General features: G+C 42.2%; 38 non-coding genes across 38 annotated transcripts; all 38 read left to right on the top strand.

The window, feature by feature from the left end:
- Positions 1–105: 105 nt before the first annotated feature.
- LOC133112493 (U4 spliceosomal RNA) lies at positions 106–246 on the top strand. The gene has a single exon (XR_009705327.1). It is a non-coding gene; the product is annotated as a U4 spliceosomal RNA (small nuclear RNA).
- Positions 247–777: 531 nt separating this feature from the next.
- Positions 778–918, top strand: LOC133112492 (U4 spliceosomal RNA). Its single transcript, XR_009705326.1, has one exon. It is a non-coding gene; the product is annotated as a U4 spliceosomal RNA (small nuclear RNA).
- A 541-nt stretch (positions 919–1459) lies between these two features.
- On the top strand, positions 1460–1600 carry LOC133112491 (U4 spliceosomal RNA). The gene has a single exon (XR_009705325.1). It is a non-coding gene; the product is annotated as a U4 spliceosomal RNA (small nuclear RNA).
- Positions 1601–2141: 541 nt separating this feature from the next.
- On the top strand, positions 2142–2282 carry LOC133112490 (U4 spliceosomal RNA). The gene has a single exon (XR_009705324.1). It is a non-coding gene; the product is annotated as a U4 spliceosomal RNA (small nuclear RNA).
- Positions 2283–2823: 541 nt separating this feature from the next.
- Positions 2824–2964, top strand: LOC133112489 (U4 spliceosomal RNA). The gene has a single exon (XR_009705323.1). It is a non-coding gene; the product is annotated as a U4 spliceosomal RNA (small nuclear RNA).
- A 531-nt stretch (positions 2965–3495) lies between these two features.
- Positions 3496–3636, top strand: LOC133112488 (U4 spliceosomal RNA). Its single transcript, XR_009705322.1, has one exon. It is a non-coding gene; the product is annotated as a U4 spliceosomal RNA (small nuclear RNA).
- Positions 3637–4177: 541 nt separating this feature from the next.
- LOC133112487 (U4 spliceosomal RNA) lies at positions 4178–4318 on the top strand. The gene has a single exon (XR_009705321.1). It is a non-coding gene; the product is annotated as a U4 spliceosomal RNA (small nuclear RNA).
- Positions 4319–4859: 541 nt separating this feature from the next.
- LOC133112486 (U4 spliceosomal RNA) lies at positions 4860–5000 on the top strand. The gene has a single exon (XR_009705320.1). It is a non-coding gene; the product is annotated as a U4 spliceosomal RNA (small nuclear RNA).
- Positions 5001–5541: 541 nt separating this feature from the next.
- Positions 5542–5682, top strand: LOC133112485 (U4 spliceosomal RNA). The gene has a single exon (XR_009705319.1). It is a non-coding gene; the product is annotated as a U4 spliceosomal RNA (small nuclear RNA).
- Positions 5683–6223: 541 nt separating this feature from the next.
- Positions 6224–6364, top strand: LOC133112482 (U4 spliceosomal RNA). Its single transcript, XR_009705317.1, has one exon. It is a non-coding gene; the product is annotated as a U4 spliceosomal RNA (small nuclear RNA).
- A 531-nt stretch (positions 6365–6895) lies between these two features.
- Positions 6896–7036, top strand: LOC133112481 (U4 spliceosomal RNA). The gene has a single exon (XR_009705316.1). It is a non-coding gene; the product is annotated as a U4 spliceosomal RNA (small nuclear RNA).
- Positions 7037–7577: 541 nt separating this feature from the next.
- Positions 7578–7718, top strand: LOC133112480 (U4 spliceosomal RNA). The gene has a single exon (XR_009705315.1). It is a non-coding gene; the product is annotated as a U4 spliceosomal RNA (small nuclear RNA).
- Positions 7719–8259: 541 nt separating this feature from the next.
- On the top strand, positions 8260–8400 carry LOC133112479 (U4 spliceosomal RNA). Its single transcript, XR_009705314.1, has one exon. It is a non-coding gene; the product is annotated as a U4 spliceosomal RNA (small nuclear RNA).
- A 531-nt stretch (positions 8401–8931) lies between these two features.
- LOC133112478 (U4 spliceosomal RNA) lies at positions 8932–9072 on the top strand. The gene has a single exon (XR_009705313.1). It is a non-coding gene; the product is annotated as a U4 spliceosomal RNA (small nuclear RNA).
- A 541-nt stretch (positions 9073–9613) lies between these two features.
- LOC133112477 (U4 spliceosomal RNA) lies at positions 9614–9754 on the top strand. The gene has a single exon (XR_009705312.1). It is a non-coding gene; the product is annotated as a U4 spliceosomal RNA (small nuclear RNA).
- A 541-nt stretch (positions 9755–10295) lies between these two features.
- LOC133112476 (U4 spliceosomal RNA) lies at positions 10296–10436 on the top strand. The gene has a single exon (XR_009705311.1). It is a non-coding gene; the product is annotated as a U4 spliceosomal RNA (small nuclear RNA).
- Positions 10437–10977: 541 nt separating this feature from the next.
- LOC133112475 (U4 spliceosomal RNA) lies at positions 10978–11118 on the top strand. Its single transcript, XR_009705310.1, has one exon. It is a non-coding gene; the product is annotated as a U4 spliceosomal RNA (small nuclear RNA).
- A 531-nt stretch (positions 11119–11649) lies between these two features.
- LOC133112474 (U4 spliceosomal RNA) lies at positions 11650–11790 on the top strand. Its single transcript, XR_009705309.1, has one exon. It is a non-coding gene; the product is annotated as a U4 spliceosomal RNA (small nuclear RNA).
- Positions 11791–12331: 541 nt separating this feature from the next.
- On the top strand, positions 12332–12472 carry LOC133112473 (U4 spliceosomal RNA). Its single transcript, XR_009705308.1, has one exon. It is a non-coding gene; the product is annotated as a U4 spliceosomal RNA (small nuclear RNA).
- Positions 12473–13013: 541 nt separating this feature from the next.
- On the top strand, positions 13014–13154 carry LOC133112471 (U4 spliceosomal RNA). The gene has a single exon (XR_009705306.1). It is a non-coding gene; the product is annotated as a U4 spliceosomal RNA (small nuclear RNA).
- Positions 13155–13685: 531 nt separating this feature from the next.
- On the top strand, positions 13686–13826 carry LOC133112470 (U4 spliceosomal RNA). The gene has a single exon (XR_009705305.1). It is a non-coding gene; the product is annotated as a U4 spliceosomal RNA (small nuclear RNA).
- A 541-nt stretch (positions 13827–14367) lies between these two features.
- On the top strand, positions 14368–14508 carry LOC133112469 (U4 spliceosomal RNA). The gene has a single exon (XR_009705304.1). It is a non-coding gene; the product is annotated as a U4 spliceosomal RNA (small nuclear RNA).
- A 541-nt stretch (positions 14509–15049) lies between these two features.
- Positions 15050–15190, top strand: LOC133112467 (U4 spliceosomal RNA). Its single transcript, XR_009705303.1, has one exon. It is a non-coding gene; the product is annotated as a U4 spliceosomal RNA (small nuclear RNA).
- Positions 15191–15721: 531 nt separating this feature from the next.
- On the top strand, positions 15722–15862 carry LOC133112466 (U4 spliceosomal RNA). The gene has a single exon (XR_009705302.1). It is a non-coding gene; the product is annotated as a U4 spliceosomal RNA (small nuclear RNA).
- Positions 15863–16403: 541 nt separating this feature from the next.
- On the top strand, positions 16404–16544 carry LOC133112465 (U4 spliceosomal RNA). The gene has a single exon (XR_009705301.1). It is a non-coding gene; the product is annotated as a U4 spliceosomal RNA (small nuclear RNA).
- A 531-nt stretch (positions 16545–17075) lies between these two features.
- Positions 17076–17216, top strand: LOC133112464 (U4 spliceosomal RNA). The gene has a single exon (XR_009705300.1). It is a non-coding gene; the product is annotated as a U4 spliceosomal RNA (small nuclear RNA).
- Positions 17217–17757: 541 nt separating this feature from the next.
- Positions 17758–17898, top strand: LOC133112463 (U4 spliceosomal RNA). Its single transcript, XR_009705299.1, has one exon. It is a non-coding gene; the product is annotated as a U4 spliceosomal RNA (small nuclear RNA).
- Positions 17899–18439: 541 nt separating this feature from the next.
- Positions 18440–18580, top strand: LOC133112462 (U4 spliceosomal RNA). Its single transcript, XR_009705298.1, has one exon. It is a non-coding gene; the product is annotated as a U4 spliceosomal RNA (small nuclear RNA).
- Positions 18581–19121: 541 nt separating this feature from the next.
- Positions 19122–19262, top strand: LOC133112461 (U4 spliceosomal RNA). Its single transcript, XR_009705297.1, has one exon. It is a non-coding gene; the product is annotated as a U4 spliceosomal RNA (small nuclear RNA).
- A 541-nt stretch (positions 19263–19803) lies between these two features.
- LOC133112459 (U4 spliceosomal RNA) lies at positions 19804–19944 on the top strand. Its single transcript, XR_009705295.1, has one exon. It is a non-coding gene; the product is annotated as a U4 spliceosomal RNA (small nuclear RNA).
- Positions 19945–20485: 541 nt separating this feature from the next.
- LOC133112458 (U4 spliceosomal RNA) lies at positions 20486–20626 on the top strand. Its single transcript, XR_009705294.1, has one exon. It is a non-coding gene; the product is annotated as a U4 spliceosomal RNA (small nuclear RNA).
- A 541-nt stretch (positions 20627–21167) lies between these two features.
- Positions 21168–21308, top strand: LOC133112457 (U4 spliceosomal RNA). The gene has a single exon (XR_009705293.1). It is a non-coding gene; the product is annotated as a U4 spliceosomal RNA (small nuclear RNA).
- A 541-nt stretch (positions 21309–21849) lies between these two features.
- LOC133112456 (U4 spliceosomal RNA) lies at positions 21850–21990 on the top strand. The gene has a single exon (XR_009705292.1). It is a non-coding gene; the product is annotated as a U4 spliceosomal RNA (small nuclear RNA).
- Positions 21991–22531: 541 nt separating this feature from the next.
- On the top strand, positions 22532–22672 carry LOC133112455 (U4 spliceosomal RNA). The gene has a single exon (XR_009705291.1). It is a non-coding gene; the product is annotated as a U4 spliceosomal RNA (small nuclear RNA).
- Positions 22673–23213: 541 nt separating this feature from the next.
- On the top strand, positions 23214–23354 carry LOC133112454 (U4 spliceosomal RNA). Its single transcript, XR_009705290.1, has one exon. It is a non-coding gene; the product is annotated as a U4 spliceosomal RNA (small nuclear RNA).
- Positions 23355–23895: 541 nt separating this feature from the next.
- On the top strand, positions 23896–24036 carry LOC133112453 (U4 spliceosomal RNA). The gene has a single exon (XR_009705289.1). It is a non-coding gene; the product is annotated as a U4 spliceosomal RNA (small nuclear RNA).
- A 541-nt stretch (positions 24037–24577) lies between these two features.
- On the top strand, positions 24578–24718 carry LOC133112451 (U4 spliceosomal RNA). The gene has a single exon (XR_009705288.1). It is a non-coding gene; the product is annotated as a U4 spliceosomal RNA (small nuclear RNA).
- A 541-nt stretch (positions 24719–25259) lies between these two features.
- LOC133112450 (U4 spliceosomal RNA) lies at positions 25260–25400 on the top strand. Its single transcript, XR_009705287.1, has one exon. It is a non-coding gene; the product is annotated as a U4 spliceosomal RNA (small nuclear RNA).
- Positions 25401–25525: the final 125 nt, after the last annotated feature.

Raw genomic sequence — 25525 nt, 5'->3', positions numbered from 1 at the left:
CAAGACTTAGCAATTCGGTAAAATGGAAATATGTCGCCAAAACTTCCCGTTTTGGAAAAGTCGATGTTTTTGGCTGGGTCCTTCAGGTCGAATTTGGTCAACTTTATCTTTGCGCAGTGGCAGTATCGTAGCCTATGAGGTTTATCCGAGGCGTGATTATTGCTGGTTGAAAACTTAACCCAATACCCCGCCGAGACTGCTTGAAATATTAGCGGGCTTGGCAATTTTTGACAGTCTCATCCGGGACTGGTGTTTTTGTTCAAAAGAAAGAGCGTTGTGTGTATTTGTTTGCTGTTGAAACGATTGTTGGTTTGGTGATGTCGCACGTGCTTTTTCCAAGAAAGGCGGGTTGCATTTATCCCTTTTCGATGATCGGGTGTCAGTTTTGGCAAAAGATATCTCTGAATTGTTTGGAAATGGCCTTTTCTTTTCAAAAGTGGAATTGGGAAAGCCCCTGTGGTTCCACCCACAGACGGAACCCTCACATCTGCTGTTTCTTGCCTGGAACACTTGGGGGCGACGGTGAACATTTAGCATTACCCAAAATGCCCTTTGTGTTCAACTTTGTAAAAACATATAAAAATGTTTCATTATCCTAAAACGTATTATGAAAAAGAACGTATGGTTACCAAATCCGGGTCACAGCTTAAATGGAAATGTATGAATTTTTGGCAAGACTTAGCAATTCGGTAAAATGGAAATATGTCGCCAAAACTTCCCGTTTTGGAAAAGTCGATGTTTTTGGCTGGGTCCTTCAGGTCGAATTTGGTCAACTTTATCTTTGCGCAGTGGCAGTATCGTAGCCTATGAGGTTTATCCGAGGCGTGATTATTGCTGGTTGAAAACTTAACCCAATACCCCGCCGAGACTGCTTGAAATATTAGCGGGCTTGGCAATTTTTGACAGTCTCATCCGGGACTGGTGTTTTTGTTCAAAAGAAAGAGCGTTGTGTGTATTTGTTTGCTGTTGAAACGATTGTTGGTTTGGAGATGTCGCGTGATGTGGCACGTGCTTTTTCCAAGAAAGGCGGGTTGCATTTATCCCTTTTCGATGATCGGGTGTCAGTTTTGGCAAAAGATATCTCTGAATTGTTTGGAAATGGCCTTTTCTTTTCAAAAGTGGAATTGGGAAAGCCCCTGTGGTTCCACCCACAGACGGAACCCTCACATCTGCTGTTTCTTGCCTGGAACACTTGGGGGCGACGGTGAACATTTAGCATTACCCAAAATGCCCTTTGTGTTCAACTTTGTAAAAACATATAAAAATGTTTCATTATCCTAAAACGTATTATGAAAAAGAACGTATGGTTACCAAATCCGGGTCACAGCTTAAATGGAAATGTATGAATTTTTGGCAAGACTTAGCAATTCGGTAAAATGGAAATATGTCGCCAAAACTTCCCGTTTTGGAAAAGTCGATGTTTTTGGCTGGGTCCTTCAGGTCGAATTTGGTCAACTTTATCTTTGCGCAGTGGCAGTATCGTAGCCTATGAGGTTTATCCGAGGCGTGATTATTGCTGGTTGAAAACTTAACCCAATACCCCGCCGAGACTGCTTGAAATATTAGCGGGCTTGGCAATTTTTGACAGTCTCATCCGGGACTGGTGTTTTTGTTCAAAAGAAAGAGCGTTGTGTGTATTTGTTTGCTGTTGAAACGATTGTTGGTTTGGAGATGTCGCGTGATGTGGCACGTGCTTTTTCCAAGAAAGGCGGGTTGCATTTATCCCTTTTCGATGATCGGGTGTCAGTTTTGGCAAAAGATATCTCTGAATTGTTTGGAAATGGCCTTTTCTTTTCAAAAGTGGAATTGGGAAAGCCCCTGTGGTTCCACCCACAGACGGAACCCTCACATCTGCTGTTTCTTGCCTGGAACACTTGGGGGCGACGGTGAACATTTAGCATTACCCAAAATGCCCTTTGTGTTCAACTTTGTAAAAACATATAAAAATGTTTCATTATCCTAAAACGTATTATGAAAAAGAAGGTATGGTTACCAAATCCGGGTCACAGCTTAAATGGAAATGTATGAATTTTTGGCAAGACTTAGCAATTCGGTAAAATGGAAATATGTCGCCAAAACTTCCCGTTTTGGAAAAGTCGATGTTTTTGGCTGGGTCCTTCAGGTCGAATTTGGTCAACTTTATCTTTGCGCAGTGGCAGTATCGTAGCCTATGAGGTTTATCCGAGGCGTGATTATTGCTGGTTGAAAACTTAACCCAATACCCCGCCGAGACTGCTTGAAATATTAGCGGGCTTGGCAATTTTTGACAGTCTCATCCGGGACTGGTGTTTTTGTTCAAAAGAAAGAGCGTTGTGTGTATTTGTTTGCTGTTGAAACGATTGTTGGTTTGGAGATGTCGCGTGATGTGGCACGTGCTTTTTCCAAGAAAGGCGGGTTGCATTTATCCCTTTTCGATGATCGGGTGTCAGTTTTGGCAAAAGATATCTCTGAATTGTTTGGAAATGGCCTTTTCTTTTCAAAAGTGGAATTGGGAAAGCCCCTGTGGTTCCACCCACAGACGGAACCCTCACATCTGCTGTTTCTTGCCTGGAACACTTGGGGGCGACGGTGAACATTTAGCATTACCCAAAATGCCCTTTGTGTTCAACTTTGTAAAAACATATAAAAATGTTTCATTATCCTAAAACGTATTATGAAAAAGAAGGTATGGTTACCAAATCCGGGTCACAGCTTAAATGGAAATGTATGAATTTTTGGCAAGACTTAGCAATTCGGTAAAATGGAAATATGTCGCCAAAACTTCCCGTTTTGGAAAAGTCGATGTTTTTGGCTGGGTCCTTCAGGTCGAATTTGGTCAACTTTATCTTTGCGCAGTGGCAGTATCGTAGCCTATGAGGTTTATCCGAGGCGTGATTATTGCTGGTTGAAAACTTAACCCAATACCCCGCCGAGACTGCTTGAAATATTAGCGGGCTTGGCAATTTTTGACAGTCTCATCCGGGACTGGTGTTTTTGTTCAAAAGAAAGAGCGTTGTGTGTATTTGTTTGCTGTTGAAACGATTGTTGGTTTGGTGATGTCGCACGTGCTTTTTCCAAGAAAGGCGGGTTGCATTTATCCCTTTTCGATGATCGGGTGTCAGTTTTGGCAAAAGATATCTCTGAATTGTTTGGAAATGGCCTTTTCTTTTCAAAAGTGGAATTGGGAAAGCCCCTGTGGTTCCACCCACAGACGGAACCCTCACATCTGCTGTTTCTTGCCTGGAACACTTGGGGGCGACGGTGAACATTTAGCATTACCCAAAATGCCCTTTGTGTTCAACTTTGTAAAAACATATAAAAATGTTTCATTATCCTAAAACGTATTATGAAAAAGAACGTATGGTTACCAAATCCGGGTCACAGCTTAAATGGAAATGTATGAATTTTTGGCAAGACTTAGCAATTCGGTAAAATGGAAATATGTCGCCAAAACTTCCCGTTTTGGAAAAGTCGATGTTTTTGGCTGGGTCCTTCAGGTCGAATTTGGTCAACTTTATCTTTGCGCAGTGGCAGTATCGTAGCCTATGAGGTTTATCCGAGGCGTGATTATTGCTGGTTGAAAACTTAACCCAATACCCCGCCGAGACTGCTTGAAATATTAGCGGGCTTGGCAATTTTTGACAGTCTCATCCGGGACTGGTGTTTTTGTTCAAAAGAAAGAGCGTTGTGTGTATTTGTTTGCTGTTGAAACGATTGTTGGTTTGGAGATGTCGCGTGATGTGGCACGTGCTTTTTCCAAGAAAGGCGGGTTGCATTTATCCCTTTTCGATGATCGGGTGTCAGTTTTGGCAAAAGATATCTCTGAATTGTTTGGAAATGGCCTTTTCTTTTCAAAAGTGGAATTGGGAAAGCCCCTGTGGTTCCACCCACAGACGGAACCCTCACATCTGCTGTTTCTTGCCTGGAACACTTGGGGGCGACGGTGAACATTTAGCATTACCCAAAATGCCCTTTGTGTTCAACTTTGTAAAAACATATAAAAATGTTTCATTATCCTAAAACGTATTATGAAAAAGAACGTATGGTTACCAAATCCGGGTCACAGCTTAAATGGAAATGTATGAATTTTTGGCAAGACTTAGCAATTCGGTAAAATGGAAATATGTCGCCAAAACTTCCCGTTTTGGAAAAGTCGATGTTTTTGGCTGGGTCCTTCAGGTCGAATTTGGTCAACTTTATCTTTGCGCAGTGGCAGTATCGTAGCCTATGAGGTTTATCCGAGGCGTGATTATTGCTGGTTGAAAACTTAACCCAATACCCCGCCGAGACTGCTTGAAATATTAGCGGGCTTGGCAATTTTTGACAGTCTCATCCGGGACTGGTGTTTTTGTTCAAAAGAAAGAGCGTTGTGTGTATTTGTTTGCTGTTGAAACGATTGTTGGTTTGGAGATGTCGCGTGATGTGGCACGTGCTTTTTCCAAGAAAGGCGGGTTGCATTTATCCCTTTTCGATGATCGGGTGTCAGTTTTGGCAAAAGATATCTCTGAATTGTTTGGAAATGGCCTTTTCTTTTCAAAAGTGGAATTGGGAAAGCCCCTGTGGTTCCACCCACAGACGGAACCCTCACATCTGCTGTTTCTTGCCTGGAACACTTGGGGGCGACGGTGAACATTTAGCATTACCCAAAATGCCCTTTGTGTTCAACTTTGTAAAAACATATAAAAATGTTTCATTATCCTAAAACGTATTATGAAAAAGAAGGTATGGTTACCAAATCCGGGTCACAGCTTAAATGGAAATGTATGAATTTTTGGCAAGACTTAGCAATTCGGTAAAATGGAAATATGTCGCCAAAACTTCCCGTTTTGGAAAAGTCGATGTTTTTGGCTGGGTCCTTCAGGTCGAATTTGGTCAACTTTATCTTTGCGCAGTGGCAGTATCGTAGCCTATGAGGTTTATCCGAGGCGTGATTATTGCTGGTTGAAAACTTAACCCAATACCCCGCCGAGACTGCTTGAAATATTAGCGGGCTTGGCAATTTTTGACAGTCTCATCCGGGACTGGTGTTTTTGTTCAAAAGAAAGAGCGTTGTGTGTATTTGTTTGCTGTTGAAACGATTGTTGGTTTGGAGATGTCGCGTGATGTGGCACGTGCTTTTTCCAAGAAAGGCGGGTTGCATTTATCCCTTTTCGATGATCGGGTGTCAGTTTTGGCAAAAGATATCTCTGAATTGTTTGGAAATGGCCTTTTCTTTTCAAAAGTGGAATTGGGAAAGCCCCTGTGGTTCCACCCACAGACGGAACCCTCACATCTGCTGTTTCTTGCCTGGAACACTTGGGGGCGACGGTGAACATTTAGCATTACCCAAAATGCCCTTTGTGTTCAACTTTGTAAAAACATATAAAAATGTTTCATTATCCTAAAACGTATTATGAAAAAGAAGGTATGGTTACCAAATCCGGGTCACAGCTTAAATGGAAATGTATGAATTTTTGGCAAGACTTAGCAATTCGGTAAAATGGAAATATGTCGCCAAAACTTCCCGTTTTGGAAAAGTCGATGTTTTTGGCTGGGTCCTTCAGGTCGAATTTGGTCAACTTTATCTTTGCGCAGTGGCAGTATCGTAGCCTATGAGGTTTATCCGAGGCGTGATTATTGCTGGTTGAAAACTTAACCCAATACCCCGCCGAGACTGCTTGAAATATTAGCGGGCTTGGCAATTTTTGACAGTCTCATCCGGGACTGGTGTTTTTGTTCAAAAGAAAGAGCGTTGTGTGTATTTGTTTGCTGTTGAAACGATTGTTGGTTTGGAGATGTCGCGTGATGTGGCACGTGCTTTTTCCAAGAAAGGCGGGTTGCATTTATCCCTTTTCGATGATCGGGTGTCAGTTTTGGCAAAAGATATCTCTGAATTGTTTGGAAATGGCCTTTTCTTTTCAAAAGTGGAATTGGGAAAGCCCCTGTGGTTCCACCCACAGACGGAACCCTCACATCTGCTGTTTCTTGCCTGGAACACTTGGGGGCGACGGTGAACATTTAGCATTACCCAAAATGCCCTTTGTGTTCAACTTTGTAAAAACATATAAAAATGTTTCATTATCCTAAAACGTATTATGAAAAAGAAGGTATGGTTACCAAATCCGGGTCACAGCTTAAATGGAAATGTATGAATTTTTGGCAAGACTTAGCAATTCGGTAAAATGGAAATATGTCGCCAAAACTTCCCGTTTTGGAAAAGTCGATGTTTTTGGCTGGGTCCTTCAGGTCGAATTTGGTCAACTTTATCTTTGCGCAGTGGCAGTATCGTAGCCTATGAGGTTTATCCGAGGCGTGATTATTGCTGGTTGAAAACTTAACCCAATACCCCGCCGAGACTGCTTGAAATATTAGCGGGCTTGGCAATTTTTGACAGTCTCATCCGGGACTGGTGTTTTTGTTCAAAAGAAAGAGCGTTGTGTGTATTTGTTTGCTGTTGAAACGATTGTTGGTTTGGAGATGTCGCACGTGCTTTTTCCAAGAAAGGCGGGTTGCATTTATCCCTTTTCGATGATCGGGTGTCAGTTTTGGCAAAAGATATCTCTGAATTGTTTGGAAATGGCCTTTTCTTTTCAAAAGTGGAATTGGGAAAGCCCCTGTGGTTCCACCCACAGACGGAACCCTCACATCTGCTGTTTCTTGCCTGGAACACTTGGGGGCGACGGTGAACATTTAGCATTACCCAAAATGCCCTTTGTGTTCAACTTTGTAAAAACATATAAAAATGTTTCATTATCCTAAAACGTATTATGAAAAAGAACGTATGGTTACCAAATCCGGGTCACAGCTTAAATGGAAATGTATGAATTTTTGGCAAGACTTAGCAATTCGGTAAAATGGAAATATGTCGCCAAAACTTCCCGTTTTGGAAAAGTCGATGTTTTTGGCTGGGTCCTTCAGGTCGAATTTGGTCAACTTTATCTTTGCGCAGTGGCAGTATCGTAGCCTATGAGGTTTATCCGAGGCGTGATTATTGCTGGTTGAAAACTTAACCCAATACCCCGCCGAGACTGCTTGAAATATTAGCGGGCTTGGCAATTTTTGACAGTCTCATCCGGGACTGGTGTTTTTGTTCAAAAGAAAGAGCGTTGTGTGTATTTGTTTGCTGTTGAAACGATTGTTGGTTTGGAGATGTCGCGTGATGTGGCACGTGCTTTTTCCAAGAAAGGCGGGTTGCATTTATCCCTTTTCGATGATCGGGTGTCAGTTTTGGCAAAAGATATCTCTGAATTGTTTGGAAATGGCCTTTTCTTTTCAAAAGTGGAATTGGGAAAGCCCCTGTGGTTCCACCCACAGACGGAACCCTCACATCTGCTGTTTCTTGCCTGGAACACTTGGGGGCGACGGTGAACATTTAGCATTACCCAAAATGCCCTTTGTGTTCAACTTTGTAAAAACATATAAAAATGTTTCATTATCCTAAAACGTATTATGAAAAAGAAGGTATGGTTACCAAATCCGGGTCACAGCTTAAATGGAAATGTATGAATTTTTGGCAAGACTTAGCAATTCGGTAAAATGGAAATATGTCGCCAAAACTTCCCGTTTTGGAAAAGTCGATGTTTTTGGCTGGGTCCTTCAGGTCGAATTTGGTCAACTTTATCTTTGCGCAGTGGCAGTATCGTAGCCTATGAGGTTTATCCGAGGCGTGATTATTGCTGGTTGAAAACTTAACCCAATACCCCGCCGAGACTGCTTGAAATATTAGCGGGCTTGGCAATTTTTGACAGTCTCATCCGGGACTGGTGTTTTTGTTCAAAAGAAAGAGCGTTGTGTGTATTTGTTTGCTGTTGAAACGATTGTTGGTTTGGAGATGTCGCGTGATGTGGCACGTGCTTTTTCCAAGAAAGGCGGGTTGCATTTATCCCTTTTCGATGATCGGGTGTCAGTTTTGGCAAAAGATATCTCTGAATTGTTTGGAAATGGCCTTTTCTTTTCAAAAGTGGAATTGGGAAAGCCCCTGTGGTTCCACCCACAGACGGAACCCTCACATCTGCTGTTTCTTGCCTGGAACACTTGGGGGCGACGGTGAACATTTAGCATTACCCAAAATGCCCTTTGTGTTCAACTTTGTAAAAACATATAAAAATGTTTCATTATCCTAAAACGTATTATGAAAAAGAAGGTATGGTTACCAAATCCGGGTCACAGCTTAAATGGAAATGTATGAATTTTTGGCAAGACTTAGCAATTCGGTAAAATGGAAATATGTCGCCAAAACTTCCCGTTTTGGAAAAGTCGATGTTTTTGGCTGGGTCCTTCAGGTCGAATTTGGTCAACTTTATCTTTGCGCAGTGGCAGTATCGTAGCCTATGAGGTTTATCCGAGGCGTGATTATTGCTGGTTGAAAACTTAACCCAATACCCCGCCGAGACTGCTTGAAATATTAGCGGGCTTGGCAATTTTTGACAGTCTCATCCGGGACTGGTGTTTTTGTTCAAAAGAAAGAGCGTTGTGTGTATTTGTTTGCTGTTGAAACGATTGTTGGTTTGGTGATGTCGCACGTGCTTTTTCCAAGAAAGGCGGGTTGCATTTATCCCTTTTCGATGATCGGGTGTCAGTTTTGGCAAAAGATATCTCTGAATTGTTTGGAAATGGCCTTTTCTTTTCAAAAGTGGAATTGGGAAAGCCCCTGTGGTTCCACCCACAGACGGAACCCTCACATCTGCTGTTTCTTGCCTGGAACACTTGGGGGCGACGGTGAACATTTAGCATTACCCAAAATGCCCTTTGTGTTCAACTTTGTAAAAACATATAAAAATGTTTCATTATCCTAAAACGTATTATGAAAAAGAACGTATGGTTACCAAATCCGGGTCACAGCTTAAATGGAAATGTATGAATTTTTGGCAAGACTTAGCAATTCGGTAAAATGGAAATATGTCGCCAAAACTTCCCGTTTTGGAAAAGTCGATGTTTTTGGCTGGGTCCTTCAGGTCGAATTTGGTCAACTTTATCTTTGCGCAGTGGCAGTATCGTAGCCTATGAGGTTTATCCGAGGCGTGATTATTGCTGGTTGAAAACTTAACCCAATACCCCGCCGAGACTGCTTGAAATATTAGCGGGCTTGGCAATTTTTGACAGTCTCATCCGGGACTGGTGTTTTTGTTCAAAAGAAAGAGCGTTGTGTGTATTTGTTTGCTGTTGAAACGATTGTTGGTTTGGAGATGTCGCGTGATGTGGCACGTGCTTTTTCCAAGAAAGGCGGGTTGCATTTATCCCTTTTCGATGATCGGGTGTCAGTTTTGGCAAAAGATATCTCTGAATTGTTTGGAAATGGCCTTTTCTTTTCAAAAGTGGAATTGGGAAAGCCCCTGTGGTTCCACCCACAGACGGAACCCTCACATCTGCTGTTTCTTGCCTGGAACACTTGGGGGCGACGGTGAACATTTAGCATTACCCAAAATGCCCTTTGTGTTCAACTTTGTAAAAACATATAAAAATGTTTCATTATCCTAAAACGTATTATGAAAAAGAACGTATGGTTACCAAATCCGGGTCACAGCTTAAATGGAAATGTATGAATTTTTGGCAAGACTTAGCAATTCGGTAAAATGGAAATATGTCGCCAAAACTTCCCGTTTTGGAAAAGTCGATGTTTTTGGCTGGGTCCTTCAGGTCGAATTTGGTCAACTTTATCTTTGCGCAGTGGCAGTATCGTAGCCTATGAGGTTTATCCGAGGCGTGATTATTGCTGGTTGAAAACTTAACCCAATACCCCGCCGAGACTGCTTGAAATATTAGCGGGCTTGGCAATTTTTGACAGTCTCATCCGGGACTGGTGTTTTTGTTCAAAAGAAAGAGCGTTGTGTGTATTTGTTTGCTGTTGAAACGATTGTTGGTTTGGAGATGTCGCGTGATGTGGCACGTGCTTTTTCCAAGAAAGGCGGGTTGCATTTATCCCTTTTCGATGATCGGGTGTCAGTTTTGGCAAAAGATATCTCTGAATTGTTTGGAAATGGCCTTTTCTTTTCAAAAGTGGAATTGGGAAAGCCCCTGTGGTTCCACCCACAGACGGAACCCTCACATCTGCTGTTTCTTGCCTGGAACACTTGGGGGCGACGGTGAACATTTAGCATTACCCAAAATGCCCTTTGTGTTCAACTTTGTAAAAACATATAAAAATGTTTCATTATCCTAAAACGTATTATGAAAAAGAAGGTATGGTTACCAAATCCGGGTCACAGCTTAAATGGAAATGTATGAATTTTTGGCAAGACTTAGCAATTCGGTAAAATGGAAATATGTCGCCAAAACTTCCCGTTTTGGAAAAGTCGATGTTTTTGGCTGGGTCCTTCAGGTCGAATTTGGTCAACTTTATCTTTGCGCAGTGGCAGTATCGTAGCCTATGAGGTTTATCCGAGGCGTGATTATTGCTGGTTGAAAACTTAACCCAATACCCCGCCGAGACTGCTTGAAATATTAGCGGGCTTGGCAATTTTTGACAGTCTCATCCGGGACTGGTGTTTTTGTTCAAAAGAAAGAGCGTTGTGTGTATTTGTTTGCTGTTGAAACGATTGTTGGTTTGGAGATGTCGCGTGATGTGGCACGTGCTTTTTCCAAGAAAGGCGGGTTGCATTTATCCCTTTTCGATGATCGGGTGTCAGTTTTGGCAAAAGATATCTCTGAATTGTTTGGAAATGGCCTTTTCTTTTCAAAAGTGGAATTGGGAAAGCCCCTGTGGTTCCACCCACAGACGGAACCCTCACATCTGCTGTTTCTTGCCTGGAACACTTGGGGGCGACGGTGAACATTTAGCATTACCCAAAATGCCCTTTGTGTTCAACTTTGTAAAAACATATAAAAATGTTTCATTATCCTAAAACGTATTATGAAAAAGAAGGTATGGTTACCAAATCCGGGTCACAGCTTAAATGGAAATGTATGAATTTTTGGCAAGACTTAGCAATTCGGTAAAATGGAAATATGTCGCCAAAACTTCCCGTTTTGGAAAAGTCGATGTTTTTGGCTGGGTCCTTCAGGTCGAATTTGGTCAACTTTATCTTTGCGCAGTGGCAGTATCGTAGCCTATGAGGTTTATCCGAGGCGTGATTATTGCTGGTTGAAAACTTAACCCAATACCCCGCCGAGACTGCTTGAAATATTAGCGGGCTTGGCAATTTTTGACAGTCTCATCCGGGACTGGTGTTTTTGTTCAAAAGAAAGAGCGTTGTGTGTATTTGTTTGCTGTTGAAACGATTGTTGGTTTGGTGATGTCGCACGTGCTTTTTCCAAGAAAGGCGGGTTGCATTTATCCCTTTTCGATGATCGGGTGTCAGTTTTGGCAAAAGATATCTCTGAATTGTTTGGAAATGGCCTTTTCTTTTCAAAAGTGGAATTGGGAAAGCCCCTGTGGTTCCACCCACAGACGGAACCCTCACATCTGCTGTTTCTTGCCTGGAACACTTGGGGGCGACGGTGAACATTTAGCATTACCCAAAATGCCCTTTGTGTTCAACTTTGTAAAAACATATAAAAATGTTTCATTATCCTAAAACGTATTATGAAAAAGAACGTATGGTTACCAAATCCGGGTCACAGCTTAAATGGAAATGTATGAATTTTTGGCAAGACTTAGCAATTCGGTAAAATGGAAATATGTCGCCAAAACTTCCCGTTTTGGAAAAGTCGATGTTTTTGGCTGGGTCCTTCAGGTCGAATTTGGTCAACTTTATCTTTGCGCAGTGGCAGTATCGTAGCCTATGAGGTTTATCCGAGGCGTGATTATTGCTGGTTGAAAACTTAACCCAATACCCCGCCGAGACTGCTTGAAATATTAGCGGGCTTGGCAATTTTTGACAGTCTCATCCGGGACTGGTGTTTTTGTTCAAAAGAAAGAGCGTTGTGTGTATTTGTTTGCCGTTGAAACGATTGTTGGTTTGGAGATGTCGCGTGATGTGGCACGTGCTTTTTCCAAGAAAGGCGGGTTGCATTTATCCCTTTTCGATGATCGGGTGTCAGTTTTGGCAAAAGATATCTCTGAATTGTTTGGAAATGGCCTTTTCTTTTCAAAAGTGGAATTGGGAAAGCCCCTGTGGTTCCACCCACAGACGGAACCCTCACATCTGCTGTTTCTTGCCTGGAACACTTGGGGGCGACGGTGAACATTTAGCATTACCCAAAATGCCCTTTGTGTTCAACTTTGTAAAAACATATAAAAATGTTTCATTATCCTAAAACGTATTATGAAAAAGAAGGTATGGTTACCAAATCCGGGTCACAGCTTAAATGGAAATGTATGAATTTTTGGCAAGACTTAGCAATTCGGTAAAATGGAAATATGTCGCCAAAACTTCCCGTTTTGGAAAAGTCGATGTTTTTGGCTGGGTCCTTCAGGTCGAATTTGGTCAACTTTATCTTTGCGCAGTGGCAGTATCGTAGCCTATGAGGTTTATCCGAGGCGTGATTATTGCTGGTTGAAAACTTAACCCAATACCCCGCCGAGACTGCTTGAAATATTAGCGGGCTTGGCAATTTTTGACAGTCTCATCCGGGACTGGTGTTTTTGTTCAAAAGAAAGAGCGTTGTGTGTATTTGTTTGCTGTTGAAACGATTGTTGGTTTGGAGATGTCGCGTGATGTGGCACGTGCTTTTTCCAAGAAAGGCGGGTTGCATTTATCCCTTTTCGATGATCGGGTGTCAGTTTTGGCAAAAGATATCTCTGAATTGTTTGGAAATGGCCTTTTCTTTTCAAAAGTGGAATTGGGAAAGCCCCTGTGGTTCCACCCACAGACGGAACCCTCACATCTGCTGTTTCTTGCCTGGAACACTTGGGGGCGACGGTGAACATTTAGCATTACCCAAAATGCCCTTTGTGTTCAACTTTGTAAAAACATATAAAAATGTTTCATTATCCTAAAACGTATTATGAAAAAGAACGTATGGTTACCAAATCCGGGTCACAGCTTAAATGGAAATGTATGAATTTTTGGCAAGACTTAGCAATTCGGTAAAATGGAAATATGTCGCCAAAACTTCCCGTTTTGGAAAAGTCGATGTTTTTGGCTGGGTCCTTCAGGTCGAATTTGGTCAACTTTATCTTTGCGCAGTGGCAGTATCGTAGCCTATGAGGTTTATCCGAGGCGTGATTATTGCTGGTTGAAAACTTAACCCAATACCCCGCCGAGACTGCTTGAAATATTAGCGGGCTTGGCAATTTTTGACAGTCTCATCCGGGACTGGTGTTTTTGTTCAAAAGAAAGAGCGTTGTGTGTATTTGTTTGCTGTTGAAACGATTGTTGGTTTGGTGATGTCGCACGTGCTTTTTCCAAGAAAGGCGGGTTGCATTTATCCCTTTTCGATGATCGGGTGTCAGTTTTGGCAAAAGATATCTCTGAATTGTTTGGAAATGGCCTTTTCTTTTCAAAAGTGGAATTGGGAAAGCCCCTGTGGTTCCACCCACAGACGGAACCCTCACATCTGCTGTTTCTTGCCTGGAACACTTGGGGGCGACGGTGAACATTTAGCATTACCCAAAATGCCCTTTGTGTTCAACTTTGTAAAAACATATAAAAATGTTTCATTATCCTAAAACGTATTATGAAAAAGAAGGTATGGTTACCAAATCCGGGTCACAGCTTAAATGGAAATGTATGAATTTTTGGCAAGACTTAGCAATTCGGTAAAATGGAAATATGTCGCCAAAACTTCCCGTTTTGGAAAAGTCGATGTTTTTGGCTGGGTCCTTCAGGTCGAATTTGGTCAACTTTATCTTTGCGCAGTGGCAGTATCGTAGCCTATGAGGTTTATCCGAGGCGTGATTATTGCTGGTTGAAAACTTAACCCAATACCCCGCCGAGACTGCTTGAAATATTAGCGGGCTTGGCAATTTTTGACAGTCTCATCCGGGACTGGTGTTTTTGTTCAAAAGAAAGAGCGTTGTGTGTATTTGTTTGCTGTTGAAACGATTGTTGGTTTGGAGATGTCGCGTGATGTGGCACGTGCTTTTTCCAAGAAAGGCGGGTTGCATTTATCCCTTTTCGATGATCGGGTGTCAGTTTTGGCAAAAGATATCTCTGAATTGTTTGGAAATGGCCTTTTCTTTTCAAAAGTGGAATTGGGAAAGCCCCTGTGGTTCCACCCACAGACGGAACCCTCACATCTGCTGTTTCTTGCCTGGAACACTTGGGGGCGACGGTGAACATTTAGCATTACCCAAAATGCCCTTTGTGTTCAACTTTGTAAAAACATATAAAAATGTTTCATTATCCTAAAACGTATTATGAAAAAGAAGGTATGGTTACCAAATCCGGGTCACAGCTTAAATGGAAATGTATGAATTTTTGGCAAGACTTAGCAATTCGGTAAAATGGAAATATGTCGCCAAAACTTCCCGTTTTGGAAAAGTCGATGTTTTTGGCTGGGTCCTTCAGGTCGAATTTGGTCAACTTTATCTTTGCGCAGTGGCAGTATCGTAGCCTATGAGGTTTATCCGAGGCGTGATTATTGCTGGTTGAAAACTTAACCCAATACCCCGCCGAGACTGCTTGAAATATTAGCGGGCTTGGCAATTTTTGACAGTCTCATCCGGGACTGGTGTTTTTGTTCAAAAGAAAGAGCGTTGTGTGTATTTGTTTGCTGTTGAAACGATTGTTGGTTTGGAGATGTCGCGTGATGTGGCACGTGCTTTTTCCAAGAAAGGCGGGTTGCATTTATCCCTTTTCGATGATCGGGTGTCAGTTTTGGCAAAAGATATCTCTGAATTGTTTGGAAATGGCCTTTTCTTTTCAAAAGTGGAATTGGGAAAGCCCCTGTGGTTCCACCCACAGACGGAACCCTCACATCTGCTGTTTCTTGCCTGGAACACTTGGGGGCGACGGTGAACATTTAGCATTACCCAAAATGCCCTTTGTGTTCAACTTTGTAAAAACATATAAAAATGTTTCATTATCCTAAAACGTATTATGAAAAAGAACGTATGGTTACCAAATCCGGGTCACAGCTTAAATGGAAATGTATGAATTTTTGGCAAGACTTAGCAATTCGGTAAAATGGAAATATGTCGCCAAAACTTCCCGTTTTGGAAAAGTCGATGTTTTTGGCTGGGTCCTTCAGGTCGAATTTGGTCAACTTTATCTTTGCGCAGTGGCAGTATCGTAGCCTATGAGGTTTATCCGAGGCGTGATTATTGCTGGTTGAAAACTTAACCCAATACCCCGCCGAGACTGCTTGAAATATTAGCGGGCTTGGCAATTTTTGACAGTCTCATCCGGGACTGGTGTTTTTGTTCAAAAGAAAGAGCGTTGTGTGTATTTGTTTGCTGTTGAAACGATTGTTGGTTTGGTGATGTCGCACGTGCTTTTTCCAAGAAAGGCGGGTTGCATTTATCCCTTTTCGATGATCGGGTGTCAGTTTTGGCAAAAGATATCTCTGAATTGTTTGGAAATGGCCTTTTCTTTTCAAAAGTGGAATTGGGAAAGCCCCTGTGGTTCCACCCACAGACGGAACCCTCACATCTGCTGTTTCTTGCCTGGAACACTTGGGGGCGACGGTGAACATTTAGCATTACCCAAAATGCCCTTTGTGTTCAACTTTGTAAAAACATATAAAAATGTTTCATTATCCTAAAACGTATTATGAAAAAGAAGGTATGGTTACCAAATCCGGGTCACAGCTTAAATGGAAATGTATGAATTTTTGGCAAGACTTAGCAATTCGGTAAAATGGAAATATGTCGCCAAAACTTCCCGTTTTGGAAAAGTCGATGTTTTTGGCTGGGTCCTTCAGGTCGAATTTGGTCAACTTTATCTTTGCGCAGTGGCAGTATCGTAGCCTATGAGGTTTATCCGAGGCGTGATTATTGCTGGTTGAAAACTTAACCCAATACCCCGCCGAGACTGCTTGAAATATTAGCGGGCTTGGCAATTTTTGACAGTCTCATCCGGGACTGGTGTTTTTGTTCAAAAGAAAGAGCGTTGTGTGTATTTGTTTGCTGTTGAAACGATTGTTGGTTTGGAGATGTCGCGTGATGTGGCACGTGCTTTTTCCAAGAAAGGCGGGTTGCATTTATCCCTTTTCGATGATCGGGTGTCAGTTTTGGCAAAAGATATCTCTGAATTGTTTGGAAATGGCCTTTTCTTTTCAAAAGTGGAATTGGGAAAGCCCCTGTGGTTCCACCCACAGACGGAACCCTCACATCTGCTGTTTCTTGCCTGGAACACTTGGGGGCGACGGTGAACATTTAGCATTACCCAAAATGCCCTTTGTGTTCAACTTTGTAAAAACATATAAAAATGTTTCATTATCCTAAAACGTATTATGAAAAAGAACGTATGGTTACCAAATCCGGGTCACAGCTTAAATGGAAATGTATGAATTTTTGGCAAGACTTAGCAATTCGGTAAAATGGAAATATGTCGCCAAAACTTCCCGTTTTGGAAAAGTCGATGTTTTTGGCTGGGTCCTTCAGGTCGAATTTGGTCAACTTTATCTTTGCGCAGTGGCAGTATCGTAGCCTATGAGGTTTATCCGAGGCGTGATTATTGCTGGTTGAAAACTTAACCCAATACCCCGCCGAGACTGCTTGAAATATTAGCGGGCTTGGCAATTTTTGACAGTCTCATCCGGGACTGGTGTTTTTGTTCAAAAGAAAGAGCGTTGTGTGTATTTGTTTGCTGTTGAAACGATTGTTGGTTTGGTGATGTCGCACGTGCTTTTTCCAAGAAAGGCGGGTTGCATTTATCCCTTTTCGATGATCGGGTGTCAGTTTTGGCAAAAGATATCTCTGAATTGTTTGGAAATGGCCTTTTCTTTTCAAAAGTGGAATTGGGAAAGCCCCTGTGGTTCCACCCACAGACGGAACCCTCACATCTGCTGTTTCTTGCCTGGAACACTTGGGGGCGACGGTGAACATTTAGCATTACCCAAAATGCCCTTTGTGTTCAACTTTGTAAAAACATATAAAAATGTTTCATTATCCTAAAACGTATTATGAAAAAGAAGGTATGGTTACCAAATCCGGGTCACAGCTTAAATGGAAATGTATGAATTTTTGGCAAGACTTAGCAATTCGGTAAAATGGAAATATGTCGCCAAAACTTCCCGTTTTGGAAAAGTCGATGTTTTTGGCTGGGTCCTTCAGGTCGAATTTGGTCAACTTTATCTTTGCGCAGTGGCAGTATCGTAGCCTATGAGGTTTATCCGAGGCGTGATTATTGCTGGTTGAAAACTTAACCCAATACCCCGCCGAGACTGCTTGAAATATTAGCGGGCTTGGCAATTTTTGACAGTCTCATCCGGGACTGGTGTTTTTGTTCAAAAGAAAGAGCGTTGTGTGTATTTGTTTGCTGTTGAAACGATTGTTGGTTTGGAGATGTCGCGTGATGTGGCACGTGCTTTTTCCAAGAAAGGCGGGTTGCATTTATCCCTTTTCGATGATCGGGTGTCAGTTTTGGCAAAAGATATCTCTGAATTGTTTGGAAATGGCCTTTTCTTTTCAAAAGTGGAATTGGGAAAGCCCCTGTGGTTCCACCCACAGACGGAACCCTCACATCTGCTGTTTCTTGCCTGGAACACTTGGGGGCGACGGTGAACATTTAGCATTACCCAAAATGCCCTTTGTGTTCAACTTTGTAAAAACATATAAAAATGTTTCATTATCCTAAAACGTATTATGAAAAAGAAGGTATGGTTACCAAATCCGGGTCACAGCTTAAATGGAAATGTATGAATTTTTGGCAAGACTTAGCAATTCGGTAAAATGGAAATATGTCGCCAAAACTTCCCGTTTTGGAAAAGTCGATGTTTTTGGCTGGGTCCTTCAGGTCGAATTTGGTCAACTTTATCTTTGCGCAGTGGCAGTATCGTAGCCTATGAGGTTTATCCGAGGCGTGATTATTGCTGGTTGAAAACTTAACCCAATACCCCGCCGAGACTGCTTGAAATATTAGCGGGCTTGGCAATTTTTGACAGTCTCATCCGGGACTGGTGTTTTTGTTCAAAAGAAAGAGCGTTGTGTGTATTTGTTTGCTGTTGAAACGATTGTTGGTTTGGAGATGTCGCGTGATGTGGCACGTGCTTTTTCCAAGAAAGGCGGGTTGCATTTATCCCTTTTCGATGATCGGGTGTCAGTTTTGGCAAAAGATATCTCTGAATTGTTTGGAAATGGCCTTTTCTTTTCAAAAGTGGAATTGGGAAAGCCCCTGTGGTTCCACCCACAGACGGAACCCTCACATCTGCTGTTTCTTGCCTGGAACACTTGGGGGCGACGGTGAACATTTAGCATTACCCAAAATGCCCTTTGTGTTCAACTTTGTAAAAACATATAAAAATGTTTCATTATCCTAAAACGTATTATGAAAAAGAACGTATGGTTACCAAATCCGGGTCACAGCTTAAATGGAAATGTATGAATTTTTGGCAAGACTTAGCAATTCGGTAAAATGGAAATATGTCGCCAAAACTTCCCGTTTTGGAAAAGTCGATGTTTTTGGCTGGGTCCTTCAGGTCGAATTTGGTCAACTTTATCTTTGCGCAGTGGCAGTATCGTAGCCTATGAGGTTTATCCGAGGCGTGATTATTGCTGGTTGAAAACTTAACCCAATACCCCGCCGAGACTGCTTGAAATATTAGCGGGCTTGGCAATTTTTGACAGTCTCATCCGGGACTGGTGTTTTTGTTCAAAAGAAAGAGCGTTGTGTGTATTTGTTTGCTGTTGAAACGATTGTTGGTTTGGAGATGTCGCGTGATGTGGCACGTGCTTTTTCCAAGAAAGGCGGGTTGCATTTATCCCTTTTCGATGATCGGGTGTCAGTTTTGGCAAAAGATATCTCTGAATTGTTTGGAAATGGCCTTTTCTTTTCAAAAGTGGAATTGGGAAAGCCCCTGTGGTTCCACCCACAGACGGAACCCTCACATCTGCTGTTTCTTGCCTGGAACACTTGGGGGCGACGGTGAACATTTAGCATTACCCAAAATGCCCTTTGTGTTCAACTTTGTAAAAACATATAAAAATGTTTCATTATCCTAAAACGTATTATGAAAAAGAAGGTATGGTTACCAAATCCGGGTCACAGCTTAAATGGAAATGTATGAATTTTTGGCAAGACTTAGCAATTCGGTAAAATGGAAATATGTCGCCAAAACTTCCCGTTTTGGAAAAGTCGATGTTTTTGGCTGGGTCCTTCAGGTCGAATTTGGTCAACTTTATCTTTGCGCAGTGGCAGTATCGTAGCCTATGAGGTTTATCCGAGGCGTGATTATTGCTGGTTGAAAACTTAACCCAATACCCCGCCGAGACTGCTTGAAATATTAGCGGGCTTGGCAATTTTTGACAGTCTCATCCGGGACTGGTGTTTTTGTTCAAAAGAAAGAGCGTTGTGTGTATTTGTTTGCTGTTGAAACGATTGTTGGTTTGGAGATGTCGCGTGATGTGGCACGTGCTTTTTCCAAGAAAGGCGGGTTGCATTTATCCCTTTTCGATGATCGGGTGTCAGTTTTGGCAAAAGATATCTCTGAATTGTTTGGAAATGGCCTTTTCTTTTCAAAAGTGGAATTGGGAAAGCCCCTGTGGTTCCACCCACAGACGGAACCCTCACATCTGCTGTTTCTTGCCTGGAACACTTGGGGGCGACGGTGAACATTTAGCATTACCCAAAATGCCCTTTGTGTTCAACTTTGTAAAAACATATAAAAATGTTTCATTATCCTAAAACGTATTATGAAAAAGAACGTATGGTTACCAAATCCGGGTCACAGCTTAAATGGAAATGTATGAATTTTTGGCAAGACTTAGCAATTCGGTAAAATGGAAATATGTCGCCAAAACTTCCCGTTTTGGAAAAGTCGATGTTTTTGGCTGGGTCCTTCAGGTCGAATTTGGTCAACTTTATCTTTGCGCAGTGGCAGTATCGTAGCCTATGAGGTTTATCCGAGGCGTGATTATTGCTGGTTGAAAACTTAACCCAATACCCCGCCGAGACTGCTTGAAATATTAGCGGGCTTGGCAATTTTTGACAGTCTCATCCGGGACTGGTGTTTTTGTTCAAAAGAAAGAGCGTTGTGTGTATTTGTTTGCTGTTGAAACGATTGTTGGTTTGGAGATGTCGCGTGATGTGGCACGTGCTTTTTCCAAGAAAGGCGGGTTGCATTTATCCCTTTTCGATGATCGGGTGTCAGTTTTGGCAAAAGATATCTCTGAATTGTTTGGAAATGGCCTTTTCTTTTCAAAAGTGGAATTGGGAAAGCCCCTGTGGTTCCACCCACAGACGGAACCCTCACATCTGCTGTTTCTTGCCTGGAACACTTGGGGGCGACGGTGAACATTTAGCATTACCCAAAATGCCCTTTGTGTTCAACTTTGTAAAAACATATAAAAATGTTTCATTATCCTAAAACGTATTATGAAAAAGAAGGTATGGTTACCAAATCCGGGTCACAGCTTAAATGGAAATGTATGAATTTTTGGCAAGACTTAGCAATTCGGTAAAATGGAAATATGTCGCCAAAACTTCCCGTTTTGGAAAAGTCGATGTTTTTGGCTGGGTCCTTCAGGTCGAATTTGGTCAACTTTATCTTTGCGCAGTGGCAGTATCGTAGCCTATGAGGTTTATCCGAGGCGTGATTATTGCTGGTTGAAAACTTAACCCAATACCCCGCCGAGACTGCTTGAAATATTAGCGGGCTTGGCAATTTTTGACAGTCTCATCCGGGACTGGTGTTTTTGTTCAAAAGAAAGAGCGTTGTGTGTATTTGTTTGCTGTTGAAACGATTGTTGGTTTGGAGATGTCGCGTGATGTGGCACGTGCTTTTTCCAAGAAAGGCGGGTTGCATTTATCCCTTTTCGATGATCGGGTGTCAGTTTTGGCAAAAGATATCTCTGAATTGTTTGGAAATGGCCTTTTCTTTTCAAAAGTGGAATTGGGAAAGCCCCTGTGGTTCCACCCACAGACGGAACCCTCACATCTGCTGTTTCTTGCCTGGAACACTTGGGGGCGACGGTGAACATTTAGCATTACCCAAAATGCCCTTTGTGTTCAACTTTGTAAAAACATATAAAAATGTTTCATTATCCTAAAACGTATTATGAAAACGAAGGTATGGTTACCAAATCCGGGTCACAGCTTAAATGGAAATGTATGAATTTTTGGCAAGACTTAGCAATTCGGTAAAATGGAAATATGTCGCCAAAACTTCCCGTTTTGGAAAAGTCGATGTTTTTGGCTGGGTCCTTCAGGTCGAATTTGGTCAACTTTATCTTTGCGCAGTGGCAGTATCGTAGCCTATGAGGTTTATCCGAGGCGTGATTATTGCTGGTTGAAAACTTAACCCAATACCCCGCCGAGACTGCTTGAAATATTAGCGGGCTTGGCAATTTTTGACAGTCTCATCCGGGACTGGTGTTTTTGTTCAAAAGAAAGAGCGTTGTGTGTATTTGTTTGCTGTTGAAACGATTGTTGGTTTGGAGATGTCGCGTGATGTGGCACGTGCTTTTTCCAAGAAAGGCGGGTTGCATTTATCCCTTTTCGATGATCGGGTGTCAGTTTTGGCAAAAGATATCTCTGAATTGTTTGGAAATGGCCTTTTCTTTTCAAAAGTGGAATTGGGAAAGCCCCTGTGGTTCCACCCACAGACGGAACCCTCACATCTGCTGTTTCTTGCCTGGAACACTTGGGGGCGACGGTGAACATTTAGCATTACCCAAAATGCCCTTTGTGTTCAACTTTGTAAAAACATATAAAAATGTTTCATTATCCTAAAACGTATTATGAAAAAGAAGGTATGGTTACCAAATCCGGGTCACAGCTTAAATGGAAATGTATGAATTTTTGGCAAGACTTAGCAATTCGGTAAAATGGAAATATGTCGCCAAAACTTCCCGTTTTGGAAAAGTCGATGTTTTTGGCTGGGTCCTTCAGGTCGAATTTGGTCAACTTTATCTTTGCGCAGTGGCAGTATCGTAGCCTATGAGGTTTATCCGAGGCGTGATTATTGCTGGTTGAAAACTTAACCCAATACCCCGCCGAGACTGCTTGAAATATTAGCGGGCTTGGCAATTTTTGACAGTCTCATCCGGGACTGGTGTTTTTGTTCAAAAGAAAGAGCGTTGTGTGTATTTGTTTGCTGTTGAAACGATTGTTGGTTTGGAGATGTCGCGTGATGTGGCACGTGCTTTTTCCAAGAAAGGCGGGTTGCATTTATCCCTTTTCGATGATCGGGTGTCAGTTTTGGCAAAAGATATCTCTGAATTGTTTGGAAATGGCCTTTTCTTTTCAAAAGTGGAATTGGGAAAGCCCCTGTGGTTCCACCCACAGACGGAACCCTCACATCTGCTGTTTCTTGCCTGGAACACTTGGGGGCGACGGTGAACATTTAGCATTACCCAAAATGCCCTTTGTGTTCAACTTTGTAAAAACATATAAAAATGTTTCATTATCCTAAAACGTATTATGAAAAAGAACGTATGGTTACCAAATCCGGGTCACAGCTTAAATGGAAATGTATGAATTTTTGGCAAGACTTAGCAATTCGGTAAAATGGAAATATGTCGCCAAAACTTCCCGTTTTGGAAAAGTCGATGTTTTTGGCTGGGTCCTTCAGGTCGAATTTGGTCAACTTTATCTTTGCGCAGTGGCAGTATCGTAGCCTATGAGGTTTATCCGAGGCGTGATTATTGCTGGTTGAAAACTTAACCCAATACCCCGCCGAGACTGCTTGAAATATTAGCGGGCTTGGCAATTTTTGACAGTCTCATCCGGGACTGGTGTTTTTGTTCAAAAGAAAGAGCGTTGTGTGTATTTGTTTGCTGTTGAAACGATTGTTGGTTTGGAGATGTCGCGTGATGTGGCACGTGCTTTTTCCAAGAAAGGCGGGTTGCATTTATCCCTTTTCGATGATCGGGTGTCAGTTTTGGCAAAAGATATCTCTGAATTGTTTGGAAATGGCCTTTTCTTTTCAAAAGTGGAATTGGGAAAGCCCCTGTGGTTCCACCCACAGACGGAACCCTCACATCTGCTGTTTCTTGCCTGGAACACTTGGGGGCGACGGTGAACATTTAGCATTACCCAAAATGCCCTTTGTGTTCAACTTTGTAAAAACATATAAAAATGTTTCATTATCCTAAAACGTATTATGAAAAAGAACGTATGGTTACCAAATCCGGGTCACAGCTTAAATGGAAATGTATGAATTTTTGGCAAGACTTAGCAATTCGGTAAAATGGAAATATGTCGCCAAAACTTCCCGTTTTGGAAAAGTCGATGTTTTTGGCTGGGTCCTTCAGGTCGAATTTGGTCAACTTTATCTTTGCGCAGTGGCAGTATCGTAGCCTATGAGGTTTATCCGAGGCGTGATTATTGCTGGTTGAAAACTTAACCCAATACCCCGCCGAGACTGCTTGAAATATTAGCGGGCTTGGCAATTTTTGACAGTCTCATCCGGGACTGGTGTTTTTGTTCAAAAGAAAGAGCGTTGTGTGTATTTGTTTGCTGTTGAAACGATTGTTGGTTTGGAGATGTCGCGTGATGTGGCACGTGCTTTTTCCAAGAAAGGCGGGTTGCATTTATCCCTTTTCGATGATCGGGTGTCAGTTTTGGCAAAAGATATCTCTGAATTGTTTGGAAATGGCCTTTTCTTTTCAAAAGTGGAATTGGGAAAGCCCCTGTGGTTCCACCCACAGACGGAACCCTCACATCTGCTGTTTCTTGCCTGGAACACTTGGGGGCGACGGTGAACATTTAGCATTACCCAAAATGCCCTTTGTGTTCAACTTTGTAAAAACATATAAAAATGTTTCATTATCCTAAAACGTATTATGAAAAAGAAGGTATGGTTACCAAATCCGGGTCACAGCTTAAATGGAAATGTATGAATTTTTGGCAAGACTTAGCAATTCGGTAAAATGGAAATATGTCGCCAAAACTTCCCGTTTTGGAAAAGTCGATGTTTTTGGCTGGGTCCTTCAGGTCGAATTTGGTCAACTTTATCTTTGCGCAGTGGCAGTATCGTAGCCTATGAGGTTTATCCGAGGCGTGATTATTGCTGGTTGAAAACTTAACCCAATACCCCGCCGAGACTGCTTGAAATATTAGCGGGCTTGGCAATTTTTGACAGTCTCATCCGGGACTGGTGTTTTTGTTCAAAAGAAAGAGCGTTGTGTGTATTTGTTTGCTGTTGAAACGATTGTTGGTTTGGAGATGTCGCGTGATGTGGCACGTGCTTTTTCCAAGAAAGGCGGGTTGCATTTATCCCTTTTCGATGATCGGGTGTCAGTTTTGGCAAAAGATATCTCTGAATTGTTTGGAAATGGCCTTTTCTTTTCAAAAGTGGAATTGGGAAAGCCCCTGTGGTTCCACCCACAGACGGAACCCTCACATCTGCTGTTTCTTGCCTGGAACACTTGGGGGCGACGGTGAACATTTAGCATTACCCAAAATGCCCTTTGTGTTCAACTTTGTAAAAACATATAAAAATGTTTCATTATCCTAAAACGTATTATGAAAAAGAACGTATGGTTACCAAATCCGGGTCACAGCTTAAATGGAAATGTATGAATTTTTGGCAAGACTTAGCAATTCGGTAAAATGGAAATATGTCGCCAAAACTTCCCGTTTTGGAAAAGTCGATGTTTTTGGCTGGGTCCTTCAGGTCGAATTTGGTCAACTTTATCTTTGCGCAGTGGCAGTATCGTAGCCTATGAGGTTTATCCGAGGCGTGATTATTGCTGGTTGAAAACTTAACCCAATACCCCGCCGAGACTGCTTGAAATATTAGCGGGCTTGGCAATTTTTGACAGTCTCATCCGGGACTGGTGTTTTTGTTCAAAAGAAAGAGCGTTGTGTGTATTTGTTTGCTGTTGAAACGATTGTTGGTTTGGAGATGTCGCGTGATGTGGCACGTGCTTTTTCCAAGAAAGGCGGGTTGCATTTATCCCTTTTCGATGATCGGGTGTCAGTTTTGGCAAAAGATATCTCTGAATTGTTTGGAAATGGCCTTTTCTTTTCAAAAGTGGAATTGGGAAAGCCCCTGTGGTTCCACCCACAGACGGAACCCTCACATCTGCTGTTTCTTGCCTGGAACACTTGGGGGCGACGGTGAACATTTAGCATTACCCAAAATGCCCTTTGTGTTCAACTTTGTAAAAACATATAAAAATGTTTCATTATCCTAAAACGTATTATGAAAAAGAACGTATGGTTACCAAATCCGGGTCACAGCTTAAATGGAAATGTATGAATTTTTGGCAAGACTTAGCAATTCGGTAAAATGGAAATATGTCGCCAAAACTTCCCGTTTTGGAAAAGTCGATGTTTTTGGCTGGGTCCTTCAGGTCGAATTTGGTCAACTTTATCTTTGCGCAGTGGCAGTATCGTAGCCTATGAGGTTTATCCGAGGCGTGATTATTGCTGGTTGAAAACTTAACCCAATACCCCGCCGAGACTGCTTGAAATATTAGCGGGCTTGGCAATTTTTGACAGTCTCATCCGGGACTGGTGTTTTTGTTCAAAAGAAAGAGCGTTGTGTGTATTTGTTTGCTGTTGAAACGATTGTTGGTTTGGTGATGTCGCACGTGCTTTTTCCAAGAAAGGCGGGTTGCATTTATCCCTTTTCGATG

Source organism: Conger conger, chromosome 15, assembly GCF_963514075.1.
Source record: "Conger conger chromosome 15, fConCon1.1, whole genome shotgun sequence".
In the NCBI taxonomy this organism is placed as follows: domain Eukaryota; kingdom Metazoa; phylum Chordata; class Actinopteri; order Anguilliformes; family Congridae; genus Conger; species Conger conger.
The sequence above is the reverse complement of the archived record's forward strand: the minus strand, read 5'-3'. Positions and strand labels throughout refer to the sequence as shown.